Raw genomic sequence first — 19,091 nt, forward strand, 5'->3', positions numbered from 1 at the left:
ATTCAAACAGAAAGTCACAAAAATTATAATCATCCTCATCAGTTCACTCAGTCCCATGTAATTAATTTTTTTTAATCTTGATCTTTTGTTAGCACTTTTATGAATTCATCAATTTTCCATTAGAGTTCTGTAAATGCTTATTCATTCAGTTCAGCAGTATAGTCAGTTACCAGAAACCTGTACTTGTCAGAGTCTTTTCCATGAATTCCTTGAAGATGAAACCCTTTTATAGGAGAACATATTTAAAAGCATCAGAGTACACCCAGAACTGTCTGTAAATGACAAAAGACTTAAAAATGACCACGGTTAAAGATTTGATGAAAGTTCATAATAATGCAGTTGACAAGGAAATTTAGTTATTTCCGAGATATACATTTTAAAGTAATAGCTAGAATTATGACTTAGAACAGAACATATAAGATTTTTAGAAATTTCATGTAATGTCTAAAACATTTATATTAAAACATTTCCATACAAATAACTCAAAGAAATTTTAGTATTAGTTGTTTTTGTTTGTTTGTTTTTTTATACTGCAGGTTCTTTTTTTTTTTTTTTACAAGCAATTGGTTTTTTATTCTTTCTTTAAAGAAGAAAAACATGGTAACAACTAGTATTTAAATAAACTCGGGCCGTGCTATACCTTAGGCAAAATTCTCAGATTGAAGCTCCCTATACCAAACTCTAGTTTATAGCCCTGCAATAATTGATTCAGTTTTCTTATAAGACTTACATACTCTCTGCCTCAGTTTCCCCTCATGTAAAAGGTGATAATCCCTGCACGTGAAATTCAAATATCAAGTGACAAACCAGAAAATTATTTGAGGTTTTATGATAAAGTTATTCTGCAAACTTCCAATTATTTATAAATCATTTGAAAATGGTTTGTACTAATACTTAAAACACTAAACTTCTGAAAGCATGAATCATAAATGCAAAACAATATTATTTATTCATGTTTTGGGTTTAGTTATATTACTCCATCACTTAGTCAGCAGTATTCATTATGTTAATTTAAGAATAATTAAATATATTATCAATTTGTATATGACATATGCCAAATGCTGAATGAAAATTTAAGTAATCTGTATTTTTCTTCCTTAGTTTTTAGATATTTATGGCAAACAGACTTACCAGGGCTGAAACACTCACCAAATATTGTTTTTTGTTTTACATCTTTATTGGAGTATAATTGCTTTAAAATGGTGTGTTAGTTTCAACTTTATAACAAAGTGAATCAGTTATACATATACATATGTTCCCATATCTCTTCCCTCTTGCGTCTCCCTCCCTCCTACTCTCCCTATCCCACCCCTCTAGGTGGTCACAAAGCACCGAGCTGATCTCCCTGTCTATGCGGCTGCTTCCCACTAGCTATCTATTTTACATTTGGTAGTGTATATATGTCCAAAGTGAGAGCCACTCTCTCGCTTTGTCACAGCTTACCCTTCCCCCTCCCCATATCCTCAAGTCCATTCTCTAGTAGGTCTGTGTCTTTATTCCTGTCTTACCCCTAGGTTCTTCATGACAGTTTTTTTTCTTAAATTCCATACATATGTGTTAGCATACGGTATTTGTCTTTCTCTTTCTGACTTACTTCACTCTTGTATGACAGACTCTAGGTCCATCCACCTCATTACAAATAGCTCAATTTCGTTTCTTTTTATGGCTGAGTAATATTCCATTGTATATATGTGCCACATCTTCTTTATCCATTCATCCGATGATGGACACTTAGGTTGTTTCCACCTCCTGGCTATAGTAAATAGAGCTGCAATGAACACTTTGGTACATGACTCTTTTTGAATTATGGTTTTCTCAGGGTATACGCCCAGTAGTGGGATTGCTGGGTCATATGGTAGTTCTATTTGTAGTTTTTTCAGGAAACTCCATACTGTTCTCATTTTGAGTTTATTTTTGTGTATGGTGTAAGGGAGTGTTTTAATTTCATTTTTTTTACATGTAGCTTTCCAGTTTTCCCAGCACGACTTATTGAAGAGACAGTTTTTTCTCCATTGTATACCTTTGCCTCCTTTGTCATAGATTAGTTCACCATAGGTGTGTGGGTTTATCTCTGGGCTTTCTATCTTGTTCGATTGATCTATGTTTCTCTTTTTGTGCCAGTACCATATTGTCTTGATTACTGTAGCTTTGTAGTATAGTCTGAAGCCAGGGAGTCTGATTCCTCCAGCTCCGTTTTTTTCCCTCAAGACTACTTTGGCTATTGGGGGTCTTTTGTGTCTCCATACAAATTTTAAGATGATTTGTTGTAGTTCTGTAAAAAATGCCATTGGTAATTTGATAGGGATTGCATTGAATCTGTAGATTGCTTTAGGTAGTATAGTCATTTTCACAATATTGATCCTTCCAATCCAAGAACATGGTATATCTCTCCATCTGTTGGTATCATCTTTAATTTCTTTCATCAGTGTCCTATAGTTTTCTGCATACAGGTCTTTTGTCTCCCTAGGTAGGTTTATTCCTAGGTATTTTATTCTTTTTGTTGCAATGGTAAATGGGAGTGTTTCCATAATTTCTCTTTTGGATTTTTCATCATTAGTGTATAGGAATGCGAGAGATTTGTCTGCATTAATCCTGCCACTTTACCAAATTCATTGATTAGCTCTAGTAGTTTTTGAGTGGCATTTTTAGGATTCTCTATGTATAGTATCATGTCATCTGCAAACAGTGACAGTTTTACTTCTTTTCCAATTTGTATTCCTTTTATTTCTTTTTCTTCTCTGATTGCCATGGCTAGGACATCCAGAACTATGTTGAATAATGGTGGTGAGAGTGGACATCCCTGTCTTGTTCCTGATCTTAGAGGAAATGCTTTCAGTTTTTCACCATTGAGAATGATGTTTTCTGTGGGTTTGTCCTATATGGCCTTTATTATGTTCAGGTAGGTTCCCTCTATGCCCACTTTCTGGAGAGTTTTTATCATAAATCCATGTTGAAATTTGCCAAAAGCTTTTTCTGCATCTATTGAGATGATCATATGGTTTTTATTCTTCAATTTGTTGATATGGTGTATCACATTGATTGATACGCATATATTGAAGAATCCTTGCATCTCTCGGATAAATCCCACTTGATCATGGTGTATGATCCTTTTAACATGTTGTTGGATTCTGTTTGATAGTATTTAGTTGAGGACTTTTGCATCTATATTCATGAGTTATATTGGTCTGTAATTTTCTTTTTTTGTAATATCTTTGGTTTTGGTATCAGGGTGATGGTGGCCTCATGGAATGAGTTTGCGAGTGTTCCTTCCTCCGCAATGTTTTGGAAGAGTTTGAGAAGGATGGGTGTTAGCTCTTCTCTAAATGTTTGATAGAATTCACCTGTGAAGCCATCTGGTCCTGGGTTTTTGTTTGTTGGAAGAGTTGTAATCACAGTTTCCATTTCATTACTTGTGATTCGTCTGTTTGTATTTTCTGTTTCTTCCTGGTTCAGTCTTGGAATGTTACACCTTTCTAAGAGTTTTTCCATTTCTTCCAGGTTGTCCATTTTATTGGCATAGAGCTGCTTGCAGTGGTCTCTTAGGATGCTTTGTATTTCTGCGTTGTCTCTTGTTACTTCTTCTTTTTCATTTCTAATTTTATTGATTTGAGTCCTCTCCCTCTTTTTCTTGATGAGTCTGGCTAATGGGTTATCCATTTTGTTTATCTTCTCAAAGAACCAGCTTTTAGTTGTATTGATCTTTGCTATTGTTTTCTTTGTTTCTATTTCATTTATTTCTGCTCTGATCATTATGATTTCTTTCCTTCTACTAACTTTGGGTTTTGTTTGTTCTTCTCTCTCTAGATCCTTTAGGTGTCAGGTTAGATTGTTTACTTGAGATTTTTCTTGTTTCTTGAGGTAGGCTTATATAGCTATAAACTTCCCTCTTAGAACTGCTTTTGCTGCATCCCATAGGTTTTGGATTGTTGTGTTTTCATTGTCATTTGTCTCTAGATATTTTTTGATTTTCCCTTTGATTACTTCAGTGATCGCTTGGTTATTTAGTAATGTATTGTTTAGCCTCCATGTGTTTGTATTTTTTACGTTTTTTTCCCTGTAATTTCTTATCTCATAGTGTTGTGGTCAGAAAAGATGCTTGATGTGATTTCAATTTTCTTAAATTTACTGAGGCTTGATTTGTGACCCATGATGTGATCTATACTAGAGAATGTTCCGTGCGCACTTGAGAAGAAACTGTAATCTGCTGTTTCTGGATGGAATGTCCTATAAATATCAATTAAATCTATCTGGTCTTTTGTGTCATTTAAAGCTTCTGTTTCCTTATTTATTTTCATTTTGGATGATCTGTCCATTGGTGTAAGTGAGGTGTTAACGTCCCCCACTATTATTGTGTTACTGTTGGTTTCCTGTTTTATAGCTGTTAGCAGTTGCCTTATGTATTGAGGTGCTCCTATGTTGGGTGCATATATATTTATAATTGTTATATCTTCTTCTTGGATTGATCCCTTGATCATTATGTAGTGTCCTTCCTTGTCTCTTGGAACATTCTCTATTTTAAAGTCTATTTTATATGATATGAGTATAGCTACTCCAGCTTTCTTTTGATTTCCATTTGCATGGAATATCTTTTTCCATCCCCTCACTTTCAGTTTGTATGTTTCCCTAGGTCTGAAGTGGGTCTCTTGTAGGCACCATATATATGGGTGTTGTTTTTGTATCCATTCAGCAAGACTGTGTCTTTTGGTTGGAGCATTTAATCCATTCACGTTTAAGGTAATTATTGATACGTATGTTCCTATGACCATTTTCTTAATTGTTTTGGGTTTGTTTTTGTAGGTCCTTTTCTTCTCTTGTGTTTCCCACTTAGAGAAGTTCCTTTAGCATTTTTTGTAGAGCTGGTTTGGTGGTGCTGAATTCTCTTAGCTTTTGCTTGTCTGTAAAGCTTTTGATTTCTCCATCAAATCTGAATGAGATCCTTGCTGGGTTGAGTAATCTTGGTTGTGCGTTCTTCCCTTTCATCACTTTAAATATATCATGCCACTCCCTTCTGGCTTGTGGAGTTTCTGCTGAGAAATCAGCTGTTAACCTTATGAGAGTTCCCTTGTATGTTATTTGTCGTTTTCCCCTTGCTGCTTTGAATAATTTTTCTTTGTCTTTAATTTTTGCCAATTTGATTACTGTGTGTCTCAGTGTGTTTCTCCTTGGGTTTATCCTGTGTGGGATGCGCTGCGCTTCCTGGACTTGGGTGCCTATTTCCTTTCCCATGTTAGGGAAATTTTCAACTATAATTTCTTCACATATTTTCTCGGGTCCTTTCTCTCTCTCTCTTTTCCTTCTGGGACCCATGTAATGTGAATGTTGTTGTGTTTAATATTGTCCCAGAGGTCTCTTAGGCTGTCTTCATTTGTTTTCATTCTTTTTTCTTTATTCTGTTCCACAGCAGTGAATCCCACCATTCTGCCTTCCAAGTCATGTATCCGTTCTTCTGCCTCAGTTATTCTACTATTGATTCCTTCTAGTGTAGTTTTCATTTCAGTTATTGTATTGTTCATCTCTGTTTGTTTGTTCTTTACTTCTTCTAGGTCTTTGTTAAACATTTCTTGCATCATCCTGATCTTTGCCTCCATTCTTTTTCCGAGGTACTGGATCATCTTCACTATCATTATTCTGAATTCTTCTTCTGGAAAGTTGCCTATCTCCACTTCATTTAGTTGTTTTTCTGGGGTTTTATCTTGTTCCTTCATCTGTTATATAGCCCTCTGCCTTTTCATCTTTGTCTGTCTTTCTGTGAATGTGTTTTTTGTTCCACAGGCTGCAGGATTGTAGTTCTTGCTTCTGCTGTCTGCCCTCTGGTGGATGAGGCTATCTAACAGGCTTGATGCAAGGGACTGGTGGTGGGTAGAGCTGACTGTTGCTCTGGTGGGCAGAGCTCAGTAAAACTTTAATCCACTTGACTGTTGATGGGTGGGGCTGGGTTTCCTCCCTGTTGGTTGTTTGATCTGAGGCAACCCAACACTTGAGCCTACCTGGGCTCTTTGTTGGGGCTAATGACAGACTCTGGGAGGGCTCACACCAAGGAGTACTTCCCAGAACTTCTGCTGCCAGTGTCGTTGTCCCCACGGTGAAACAGAGCCACCACCCACCCATGCAGGAGACCCTCCAGCACTAGCAGGTAGGTCTGGTTCAGTCTTCCCTGGGGTTACTGCTCCTTCCCCTGGGTCCCGATGCACACACTACTTTGTGTGTGCCCTCCAAGAGTGCAGTCTTTGTTTCTCCCAGTCCTGTCGAAGTTCTGCAATCAATTCCCACTAGGCTTCAAAGTCTGATTCTCTAGGAATTCCTCCTCCCGTTGCCAGATCCCCAGGTTGGGAAGCCTGGCGTGGGGCTCAGAACCTTCACTCCAGTGGGTGGACTTCTGTGGTATGAGTGTTCTCCAGTCTGTGAGTCACCCACCCAGCAGTTATGGGACTTGATTTTACTGTGATTGTGCCCCTCCTACCGTCTCATTGTGGCTTCTCCTTTGTCTTTGGATGTGGGGTATCTTTTTTGGTGAGTTCCAGTGTCTTTTGTCGATGATTGTCCAGCACGGAGTTGTGATTCTGGTGTTCTTGCAAGAGGGAGTGAGAGCACGTCCTTCTACTCTGCCATCTTGGTTCCTCCTCCATCAGTAAGTTATTCTTAAGGAGCAGTTTCATGTGAGGCAGTGTACTTACTGGAATGGAATGGAGTGGGGTGGGGGTGACTAAATCCTAGCATGCCAAGGGGAAAAGCTCGGAGTAGAACTGTGCCATGATAAGAAATATATCTGGTCTTTGTCTCTGGTTACTGGTGCAGAGTTCTAATTTCATTCTTTTAAATGTAGCTGTCCAGTTTTCCCAGCACCACTTATTGAAGAGGGTGTCTTTTCTCCACTGTATGTTTTTGCTTCTTTTGTCATAAATTTGGTGCCTATATGTGCGTGGGTTTATCCCTGGGCATTCTATCCTGTGCCATTGATCTATATTTCTGTTTTTGTGCCAGTACCATACCTGTACAAAGTAATCATGTCTTGATTGCTCTAGCCTTGTAGTATAGTTTGAAGTTCGGGAGACTGATTCTTCCAGTTCCGTTTTTCTTTCTCAAGTTTGCTTTGGGTATTTGAGGTCTTTTGTGTTTCCATACAAATTGTGAAAATTTTTTTTCTAATTCTGTGAAGAATGCCATTGGTATTTTGATAGGGATTACATTGAATCTGTAGACTGTTTGGGGTAGTATAGTCATTTTCAGAATATTGATTCTTCCAATCCAAGAATATGGTATATTTCTCCATCTGTTTATGTCATCTTCAGTTTCTTTCATCAGTGTTTTATAGTTATTTGAGTACAAGTCTTTCACCTTCTTAGGTAGGTTTATTTGTAGGTATTTTATTCTTTTTGTTGCAATGGTAAATGGGAGTGTTTCCATAATTTCTCTTTCAGGTTTTTCATCATTAGTGTGTAGGAATGCAAGAGATTTCTGTGCATTAATTTTGTATCCTGCTACTTTACCAAATTTATTGATTAACTCTAGTAATTTTCTGGTAACATTTAGGATTTTCTATTTATAGTATCATGTCATCTGCAAACAGTGATAGCTTTGCTTTTTCTTTTCTGATTTGGATTCCTTGTATTTCTTTTTCTTCTCTGATTGCCGAGGCTAAGACTTCCAAAACTATGTTGAATAAGAGTGGCGAGAGTGGACATCCTTGTCTTGTTCCTGATCTTAGTGGAAATGCTTTCAGTTTTTCACCATTGAGGATGATGTTGGCTGTGGGTTTGTCATACATGGCCTTTGTTATGTTGAGGTAGGTTCTCTCTATGCCCATTTTCTGGAGAGTTTTTATCATAAATGGGTGTTGAATTTTGTCAACAGCTTTTTCTTCATCGATTGAAATGATCATGTGGTTTTTATTCCTTAACTTGTTAATGTGGTGTATCACATTGATTGATATGAGTATATTGAAGAATCCTTGCATCCCTGGGATAAATCCCACTTGATCATGGTGTATGATCCTTTTAATTTGTTGTTAGATTCTGTTTGCTAGTATTTTGTTGAGGATTCTTGCATCTATATTCATGAGTGATATTGGTCTGTAATTTTTTTTTTTTGTAGTATCTTTGTCTGGTTTTGGTATCAGGGTGGTGGTGGCCTCATGGAATGAGTTTGGGAGTGTTCCTTCCTCTGCAATTTTTTGGAAGAGTTTGAGAAGGATGCGTGTTAGCTCTTTTCTATTTGTGTGATAGAATTCGCCTGTGAAGCCATCTGGTCTTGGACTTTTGTTTATTGGAAGATTTGTAATTACAGTTTCAATTTAATTACTTGTGATAGATCTGTTTATATTTTCTAATTTTTCCTGATTCATTCTTGGAAAATTGTACCTTTCCAAGAATTTTTCCATTTCTTCATGGTTGTACATTTTATTGGCATATAATTGTTTGTAGTAGTCTATTATAATCCTTTGTATTTCTGCAGTGTCAGTTGTGATTTCTCCTTTTTCATTTCTAATTTTATTGATTTGCATCCTCTCCCTTTTTTTCTTGATGAGTTTGGCTAAGGATTTATCAATTTTGTTTATCTTCTCAAAGAACCAGCTTTTAGTTGTATTGATCTTTGCTATTGTTTTCTTTGTTTCTGTTCCATTTATTTCTGCTCTGATCATTATGATTTCTTTCCTTCTACTGACTTTGGGTTTTCTTTGTTCTTCTTTCTCTAGTTGCTTTAGGTGTAGGGTTAGATTGTTTATTTGAGATTTTTCTTGTTTCTTGAGGTGAGATTGAATTGCTATAAACTTCCCTCTTAGAACTGCTTTTGCTACATCCCATAGGTTTTGGGTTGTTGTTTGTTCATCGTCATTTGTTTCTATATATATATATATTTTTTTTTTTTTCCTTGCGTTATGCGGGCCTCTCACTGTTGTGGCCTCTCCCATTTGCGGAGCACAGGCTCCGGACGCGCAGGCTCAGTGGCCATGGCTCACGGGCCCAGCCGCTCCGCGGCATGTGGGATCTTCCCGAAACGGGGCACGAACCCGCGTCTCCTGCATCGGCAGGCGGACTCTCAAGCACTGCGCCACCAGGGAAGCCCGTTTCTATATATTTTTAAACTTCTTTGAGTTCTTCAGTGATCTCTTGGTTATTTTGTAGCACACTGTTTAGCCTCCATGTATTTGTGGTTTTTACAGTTGTTTTCCTGTAATTGATTTCCAATATCATAGCGTTTTGGTTAGCAAAGATGCTTGATACAATTTCAATTTTCTTAAATTTCCCAAGGCTTGATTTGTGACCCAAGATGTGATGTATCCTGGAGAATGTTCCGTGTGCACTTGAGAAGAAAGTGTATCTGCTACTTTTGGGTGGAATGTTCTTTAAATATCAATTAAATCTATCTGGTCTGTTGTGTCATTTAAAACTTGTGTTTCCTTATTTATTTTCTGTTTGGATGATCTGTCCATTGGTGTAAGTGGGGTGTTAAAGTCCCCTATTATTTTTGTTTGTTTGTTTTCTTGTGACTTTATTTCTTCCTTATCATCAAGATGTACACACCAATAATTCTATCACAAGCAAACCAAATTTTCAATTGTAAAGTTGCTTGTGAGAGGCAAAGTTTCTCAAGATAATTGTAAAGGCCTTCATTGTTTTTGGATTTCTCTGAGCTTACCTCCAAAATAGTTCCCACTTTAGTTTATCACATTCAACTGTTCACTCATGCTCTGAGTGACCAGAGGCCCAAGACCAAAGCATGATTAGGAAGCTTGATTGGTTTGAAGGGCACTGTGGTTTGTTAAAGTCCGCTACTCTTATTGTGTTACTGTTGATTTCCCCTTTCATGGTTGTTACCATTTGCCTTATATATTGAAATGCACCTGTGCTGGGTGCATAAACATTTATAATTTTTATGTCTTCTTCTTGGATTGATCCTGTGATCATTGTGTAGTGGCCTTCTTTATCTCTTGTAACAGTCTTTATTTTAGTCTATTTTGCCTGATATGAGTATTGCTACTCCAGCTTTCTTTTGATTTCCATTTGCTTGGAATATCTTTTTCCATCCCTTCACTTTCAGTCTGTATGTGTCCCTAGGTCTGAAGTGAGTCTTTTGTAGACAGCATAGATATGGGCCCTATTTTTGTATCCATTAAGCCAGTCTGTGTCTTTTGGTTGGGGCATTTAATCCATTTACATTCAAGGTTATTATCAATATGTATGTTCCTATTACCATTTTCTTCCCTTGTGTTTCCTGCCTAGGGAAGTTTCTTTAGCATTTATTGTAAAGCTGGTTTGGTGGTGCTGAATTCTCTTAGTTTTTGCTTGTCTGAAAATCTTTTGATTTCTCCATCGAATCTGAATGAGACCCTTGCCGGGTAGGGTAATCTTGGTTGTAGGTTTTTCTCTTTCATCACTTGAAGTATATCCTGCCACTCCCTTCTGGCCTGCAGAGCTACTGCTGAAAAATCAGTTGATAACCTTATGGGAATTCCTTTGTGTGTTATTTTTTGTTTTTCCCTTGCTGCTTTTAATATTTTTTCTTTGAATTTAATTTTTGTTGGTTTTATTAATATGTGTCTTGGTGTGTTTCTCCTAGGGTTTATCCTGTATGGCACTCTCTCTGTTTCCTGGACTTGGGTGACTACTTCCTTTTCCATGTTAGGGAAGTTTTACACTGTAATCTCTTCAAATAGTTTCTCAGACCCTTTCATTTTCTCTTCTTCTTCTGGGACCCCTATAATTTGAATGAGCGTTTAGTGTTGTCCCAGAGTTTCTCTGAGACTGTCTTCAATTATTTTCATTCTTTTTTCTTTATTCTGTTCCTTGGCTGTTATTTCCACCATTTTGTCTTCCAGCTCACTTATTCGTTCTTTTCCCTCATTTATTGTGTTATTGATTCCTTCTAGTGTATTTTTCATTTCAGTTATTGTGTTGTTCCTCTCTGTTTGTTCTTTAATTCTTCTAGATCATCATTAAACATTTCTTGTATTTTCTCAATCCATGACTCCATTCTATTTCCAAGATTCTAGATCATCTTTACTATCATTACTCTGAATTCTTTTTTAGGTACATTGCCTATTTCCTCTTCATTTATTTGGTCTTGTAGGTTTTTACATTGCTCCTTCATCTGTGACATATTTTTTTACCATCTCATTTTTTTTTTCCTTTTTTTTTAAGAGTGAGATTGTGTTCCTGTCTTACTGGTTGTCTGGCCTGAGGCTTCCAACACTGCAGTTTGTAGGCTCTTGAGTAGAGCTGGGTCTTGGTGCTGATAAATATTCCCTGGTGTCTGAGGTTCTCTTTTAGTCTAGTGGTTTGGACTCGGAGCTCCCATTACAGGAGCTTTGGCCCCACCCCTGGCTTTTGAACCAAGATCCTGCAAGCTGTGTGTGGCAGCCAAAAAAAAAAAAAAAAAAGGAAAGAAAAGGAGGACAATAACAAAGTAAAAAATAAAATTAGAGTAGGAAACTAACAGCTGTGTTAGAAAAAAATATAAAAATAAAAATATAGATGAAACAACAACCAGAAGGTAAAACAGAACCACAATAGTAAAAAAGAGGAGAAAAACAAAAGTGCAGATCAGCTGACAGTTCTCTTACTTTTATTTTATATGAAAATGTCTTTGTTTTTATTCCTCAAAAATATTTTCACTGGATGCTGAATTTAAGATTAATGTTTTCTTTGCTTCTTACACTGTCTACTGTCTTCTATAATTTCCAATGAAAATCACTGACTTTGCACCATGGCTTCCCTCTGTGTAACGGGTTTTTAGCTGACTGCTATCAGGATTTTCTCTTTATTTTTGGTTTAGTTTTCAACAATGTTAGTAGTGAAACTGGGCATAGTTTTCTTGTTTTGAGTTCACTGAGCTTCTTGGATTGGTAAAGTTAAGCCTTATACCAAATTTGGAAGATTCTCAGCCATTATACCTTCAATATATATTTTTTTGTGCCTAAAGTTTTTATTTATTTATTTATTTTTACATCTTTATTGGAGTATAATTGCTTTACAATGGTGTGATAGTTTCTGCTTTATAACAAAGTGAATCAGCTATACATATACATATGTTCCTATATCTCTTCTCTCTTGCAACTCCCTCCCTCCTACCCTCCCTATCCCACCCCTCTAGGTGATCACAAACCACCGAGCTGATCTCCCTGTGCTATTTGGCTGCTTCCCACTAGCTATCTGTTTTACATTTCATAGTGTTTATATGTCCATGCCACTCTCTCACTTTATCAGAGCTTACCCTTCCCCCTCCCCATATCCTCAAGTCCATTCTCTAGTAGGTTTGTGTCTTTATTCCTGTCTTACCCCTAGGTTCCTCATGACATTTTTTAAAAAATTCCATATATATGTGTCAGCATACGGTATTTGTCTTTCTCCTTCTGACTTACTTCACTCTGTATGACAGACTCTAGGTCCATCCACCTCATTACAAATAGCTCAATTTCGTTTCTTTTTATGGTTGAGTAATATTCCATTGTGTATATGTGCCAGATCTTCTTTATCCATTCATTCGATGATGGACACTTAGGTTGTTTCCATCTCCTGGCTATAGTAAATAGAGCTGCAATGAACATTTTGGTACATGACTCTTTTTGAATTATGGTTTTCTTAGGGTATACGCCCAGTAGTGGGATTGCTGGGTCATATGGTAGTTCTATTTGTAGTTTTTTGAGGAACCTCCATACTGTTCTCCATAGAGGCTGTACCAATTCACGTTCCCACCAGCAGTGCAAGAGTGTTCCCTTTTTTGCACACCCTCTGCAGCATTTACTCATTCTAGATTTTTTGATGCTCACCATTCTGACTGGTGTGAGATGATATCTCATTGTAGTTTTGATTTGCATTTCTCTAATGATTAATAATGTTGAGCATTCTTTCATGTGTTTGTTGGCAGTCTGTATATCTTCATTTGGAGAAATGTCTCTTTAGGTCATGCCCATTTTTGGATTGGGTTGTTTGTTTTTTTGTTATTGAGCTGCATGAGCTGCTTGTAAATTTTGGCAGTTAATCCTTTGTCAGTTGCTTCATTTGCAAATATTTTCTCCCATTCTGAGGGTTGTCTTTTGGTCTTGTTAATGGTTTCCTTTGCTTTGCAAAAGCTTTGAAGTTTTATTAGGTCCCATTTGTTTATTTTTATTTTTATTTCCATTTCTCTAGGAGGTGGGTCAAAAAGGATCTTACTGTGATTTATGTCATAGAGTATTCTGCCTATGTTTTCCTCTAAGAGTTTGATATTTTCTGGCCTTACATTTAGGTCTTTAATGCATTTTGAGCTTATTTTTGTGTATGGTGTTAGGGAGTGATCTAATCTCATACTTTTACAGGTACCTGTCCAGTTTTCCCAACACCACTTATTGAAGAGGCTGTCTTTTCTCCATTGTATATTCTTGCCTCCTTTATCAAAGATAAGGTGACCATATGTGCATGGGTTTATCTCTGGGCTTTCTATCCTGTTCCATTGATCTATGTTTCTGTTTTTGTGCCAGTACCATACTGTCTTGATTACTGTAGCTTTGTAGTATAGTCTGAAGTCAGGGAGTCTGATTCCTCCAGATCCATTTTTTGTTCTCAAGATTGCTTTAACAATTTGGAGTCTTTTGTGTTTTCATACAAATTGTGAAATTTTTTGTTCTAGTTCTGTGAAAAATGCCAGTGGCAGTTTGCTAGGGATTGTGTAGAATTTGTAGATTGCTTTGCATAGTTTAGTCATTTTCACAATGTTGATTATTCCAATCCAAGAACATGGAATATCTCTCCATCTATTTGTATCATCTTTAATTTCTTTCATCAGTGTCTTATAATTTTCTGCATACAGGTCTTTTGTCTCCTTAGGTAGGTTTATTCCTAGATATTTTATTCTTTTTGTTGCAGTGGTAAATGGGAGTGTTTCCTTAATTTCTCTTTCAGATTGTTCATCATTAGTGTGTAGGAATGTAAGAGATTTCTGTGCATTAATTTTGTATCCTGCTACTTTACCAAATTCATTGATTAGCTCTAGTAGTTTTCTGGTAGCATCTTTAGGATTCTCTATGTGTAGTATCATGTCATCTGCAAACAATGACAGTTTTACTTCTTCTTTTCCGATTTGGATTCCTTTTATTTCCTTTTCTGCTCTGATTGCTGTGGCTAAAACTTCCAAAACTATGTTGAATAAGAGTGGTGAGAGTGGGCAACCTTGTCTTGTTCCTGATCATAGTAGAAATGGTTTCAGTTTTTCACCATTGAGGATGATGTTGGCTGTGGGTTTGTCATATATGGCCTTTATTATATTGAGGAAAGTTCCCTCTATGCCTACTTTCTGGAGGATTTTTATCATAAATGGGTGTTGAATTTTGTCGAAAGATTTCTCTGCATCTATTGATATGGACATATGGTTTTTCTCCTTCAATTTGTTAATATGGTGTATCACACTGACTGATTTGCGTATATTGAAGAATCCTTACATTCCTGGAATAAACCCCACTTGATTATGGTGTATGATCCTTTTAATGTGCTGTCGGATTCTGTTTGCTAGTATTTTGTTGGGGATTTTTACATTTATGTTCATCAGTGATATTGGCCTGTAGTTTTCTTTCTTTGTGACATCCTTGTATGGTTTTGGTATCAGGGTGATGATGGCCTCGTAGAATGAGTTTGGGAGGGTTCCTCCCTCTGCTATATTTTGGAGGAGTTTGAGAAGGATAGGTGTTAGCTCTTCTCTAAATGTTTGATAGAATTCGCCTGTGAAGCCATCTGGTCCTGAGCTTTTGTTTGTCGGAAGATTTTTAATCACAGTTTCAATTTCAGTGCTTGTGATTGGTCTGTTCATATTTTCTATTTCTTCCTGATTCAGTCTTGGCAGTTTGTGCATTTCTAAGAATTTGTCCATTTCTTCCAGATTGTCCATTTTATTGGCATAGAGTTGCTTGTAGTAATCCCTCATGATTTTTTGTATTTCTGCAGTGTCAGTTGTTACTTCTCCTTTTTCATTTCTGATTCTATTGATTTGAGTCTTCTCCCTTATTTTCTTGATGAGTCTGGCTAATGGTTTATCAATTTTGTTAATCTTCTCAAAGAACCAGCTTTTAGTTTTATTGATCTTTGCTATTGTTTCCTTCATTTCTTTTTCATTTATTTCTGATCTGATTTTTATGATTTCTTTCCTTCTGCTAACTCTGGGGTTTTTTTGTTCTTCTTTCTCTAATTGCTTGAGGTGCAAGGTTAGGTTGTTTATTCGAGATGTTTCCTGCTTCTTAAGGTGGGCTTGTATATTTCTTTCCCTGCTAACTTTGGGTTTTTTTAAATTCTTTCTCTAATTGCTTTAGGTGTAAGGTTAGGTTGTTTATTCGAGATGTTTCCTGTTTCTTAAGGTAGGATTGTATTGCTATATATTTCCCTCTTAGAACTTCTTTTGCTGCATCCCATAGGTTTTGGGTTGTCGTGTCTCCATTGTCATTTGTTTCTAGGTGTTTTTTGATTTTCTCTTTGATTTCTTCAGTGATCACTTCGTTATTAAGTAGTGTATTGTTTAGCCTCCATGTGTTTGTATTTTTTACAGATCTTTTCCTGTAATTGATATCTAGTCTCATAGCATTGTGGTCAGAAAAGATACTTGATACAATTTCAGTTTTCTTAAATTTACCAGGGCTTGATTTGTGACCCAATATATGATCTATCCTGGAGAATGTTCCATAAGGACTTGAGAACAATGTGTATTCTGTTGTTTTTGGATGGAGTGTCCTATAAATATCAATTAAGTCCATCTTGTTTAATATGTCGTGTAAAGCTTGTGTTTCCTTATTTATTTTCATTTTGGATGATCTGTCCATTGGTGAAAGTAGGGTGTTAAAGTCCCCTAATATGAATGTGTTACTGTTGATTTCCCCTTTTATGGCTGTTAGTATTTGCCTTATGTATTGAGGTGCTCCTACATTGGGTGCATATATATTTACAATTGTTATATCTTCTTCTTGGATCGAACCCTTGATCATTATGTAGTGTCCTTCTTTCTGTCTTCTAATAGTCTTTATTTTAAAGTCTATTTTGTGTGATATGAGAATTGCTACTCCAGCTTTCTTTTGGTTTCCATTTGTATGGAATATCTTTTTCCATCCCCTCACTTTCATTCTGTATGTGTCCCTAGGTCTGAAGTGGGTCTCTTGTAGGCAGCATATATATCGGTCTTGTTTTTGTATCCTTTTAGCCAGTCTGTGTCTTTTGGTGAGAGCATTTAATCCATTAACATTTAAGGTAATTATCAATATGTATGTTCCTATTCCTGTTTTCTTAATTGTTTGGGGTTTGTTATTATACGTCTTTTCCTTCTCTTGTGTTTCTTGCCTAGAGAAGATCCTTTAGCATTTGTTGTAAAGCTGGTTTGGTGGTGCTGAACTCTCTCAGTTTTTGCTTGTGTGTAAAGGTTTTAATTTCTCCATCAAATCTGAATGAGATCCTTGCTGGGTAGAGTCTTGGTTGTAGGTTCTTCTCCTTCATCACTTTAAATATGTCCTGCCAGTCCCTTCTGGCTTGCAGAGTTTCTGCTGAAAGATCAGCTCTTAACCTTATGGGGATTCCCTTGTGTGTTATTTGTTGTTTTTCCCTTGCTGCTTTTAATATGTTTTCTTTGTATTTAATTTTTGACAGTTTGATTAGTATGTGTCTTGGTGTATTTCTCCTTGGATTTATCCTGTATGGGACTCTCTGTGCTTCCTGGACTTGATGAACTATTTCCTTTCCCATATTAGGGAAGTTTTCAACTATAATCTCTTCAAATATTTTCTCAGTCCCTTTCTTCTTCTCTTCTTCTTCTGGAGCCCCTATAAGTCGAATGTTGGTGAGTTTAATGTTATCCCAGAGGTCTCTGAGACTGTCCTCAGTTCTTTTCTTTCTTTTTTCTTTATTCTTCTCTGCAGTCGTTATTTCCACTATTTTATCTTCCAGGTCACTTATCCGTTCTTCTGCCTCAGTTATTCTGCTATTGATCCCTTCTAGAGTATTTTTAATTTCCTTTATTGTGTTGTTCATCATTGCTTGTTTCATCTTTAGTTTTCTAGGTCCTTGTTAAATGTTTCTTGCATTTTGTCTATTCTTTTTCCAAGATTTTGGATCATCTTTACTATCGTTATTCTGAATTCTTTTTCAGGTAGACTGCCTTTTTCCTCTTCATTTGTTAGGTCTGGTGGGTTTTTATCTTGCTCCTTCATCTGCGGTGTGTTTTTCTGTCTTCTCATTTTGCTTATCTTACTGTGTTTGGGGTCTCCTTTTTGCAGGCTGCAGGTTCGTAGTTTCCGTTGTTTTTGGTGTCTGTCACCAGTGGCTAAAATTGGTTCAGTGGGTTGTGTAGGCTTCCTGGTGGAGCGGACTGGTACCTGTGTTCTGGTGGATGAGGCTGGATCTCGTCTTTCTGGTGGGCAGGTCCACGTCTGTTGGTGTGTTTTGGGGTGTCTGTGGACTTATTATGATTTTAGGCAGCCTCTCTGCTAATGGGTGGGGTTGTTCCTGTCTTGCTTGTTTTTTGGCATAGGGTGTCCAGCACTGTAAGTTGCTGGTCGTTGAGTGAAGCTGGGTGTTGGTGTTGAGATGGAGATCTCTGGGAGATTTTTGCCGTTTGATATTACATGGAGCTGGGAGGTCTCTTGTGGACCAGTGTCCTGAAGTTAGCTCTCCCACCTCAGAGGCACAGCACTGACTCCTGACTGCAGCACCAGGAGCCTTTCTTCCACTCAGTGTCACCTGAGCAGGCAGCAAATCCACAGTCATTCTTTTCTTAGTTTTCCTGAAATAAATTTGTTGTTTTGTTTTTCTCATATAATGAGAACTCCAGCAATGAACAGCAGAGGTTCAATATGGAAGCTCCATAATGTCATCAGAGACCAGCCTCTTTCTGTTTTTGCTGCTAGAGTTGGAAGGTCTCCTGCAGAGGTGGGGGTTGGCTGTGACGCACCATGGGGACAAAGACACTGGTAGCAGAAGTTCTGGGAAGTCACTTTAATATTTTTTAATGCCTCTTCTGTACCACTTCTCCTCATGAAACTCCAATTATACATATGTTAGACTTTTATTCTTCTTCTTCAGGTCCATGAATTCATGAGAATCTGTTTCATTTTCCCCAGTCTTTTTCTTATCTGTCTTTTAGATTGGATCATTTCTATTTATCTGTCTTCAAGTTTACTGACTCTCCTGTATTTTCCATGCTACTACTAAGAACATACAGTGAATTTTAAAATTTTAATTATGGTGTTTTTAAGTTGTAGTATTTCTATTTAGTTCTTTTTTAGAAATAGTTTTCATTTCTCAGCAGAGATTTTCTACCTTTTCATTCATTGTGATAATATTTTTCATTATTTTGTTGAGGATAGTATCTTTATATGGTTAGAATTTTTTGATTATACCCTGACCATTGTGAATAATTGTAGATATACTGCAGTCTGTTATTGTAGATTGTAGATATCCTGCAGTCTATTATTTCTTCTGAAGATAGTTGTTGTTTTGCTTCAGAATATAATTAATTTGATGACTGAAACAGCAAACTCTGTTTCTTGTATAGTAGCTCAAACCTTAGTGTTTTTTTGTTTGTTTTTCTTTGCTGGTGTACTTAGAGTCTGTCATATGCATGTGTAATTCATGGGTCATCCAGATACTTGGGAAGAGTGTATGTATAAATTTCGGGCTCTGCCTCTCTGAGTCTCTCCTTATAGGAAATTTTCTGCTCACTTTCCAGTAGCTGTGGTTGCCCTACATTCTGTTCTTTGGTCCTTTTCTTCAAAAAAGACTTAATTTTTCTATTAAAGATTTTCTCACCCTGAGTGACACTGATTTCAGCCTGCCTTTAGACAGAAGCATACAAATTATTAACTCACTTGTACCAATCCCTTCTATGAAATCTCAGCTCCTATCCAGAATTTGACTGCTCGAGTTTACCCCCTTGCACCTTTGGATATTTGATTTTTATTTGCATATTTTATCCTTGTTTTACAGTTAGCTGTCATAGGCTAGGGTCTGGTAGGAGCTTTCTTGGTCATATTAGAAGTGGAAACATAATATAAAATAAAGCCAATTCCTTCCCTTCTAAGATGGAAAAACTATGATCTACCCATTATCCATGGAATCTCAAAATTTGGTGCTAAGAGTATATTTGGAAAA

This window comes from Lipotes vexillifer, unplaced genomic scaffold (genome assembly GCF_000442215.2).
Source record: "Lipotes vexillifer unplaced genomic scaffold, Lipotes_vexillifer_v1.1 scaffold241, whole genome shotgun sequence".
Taxonomy (NCBI): Eukaryota; Metazoa; Chordata; class Mammalia; order Artiodactyla; family Lipotidae; genus Lipotes; species Lipotes vexillifer.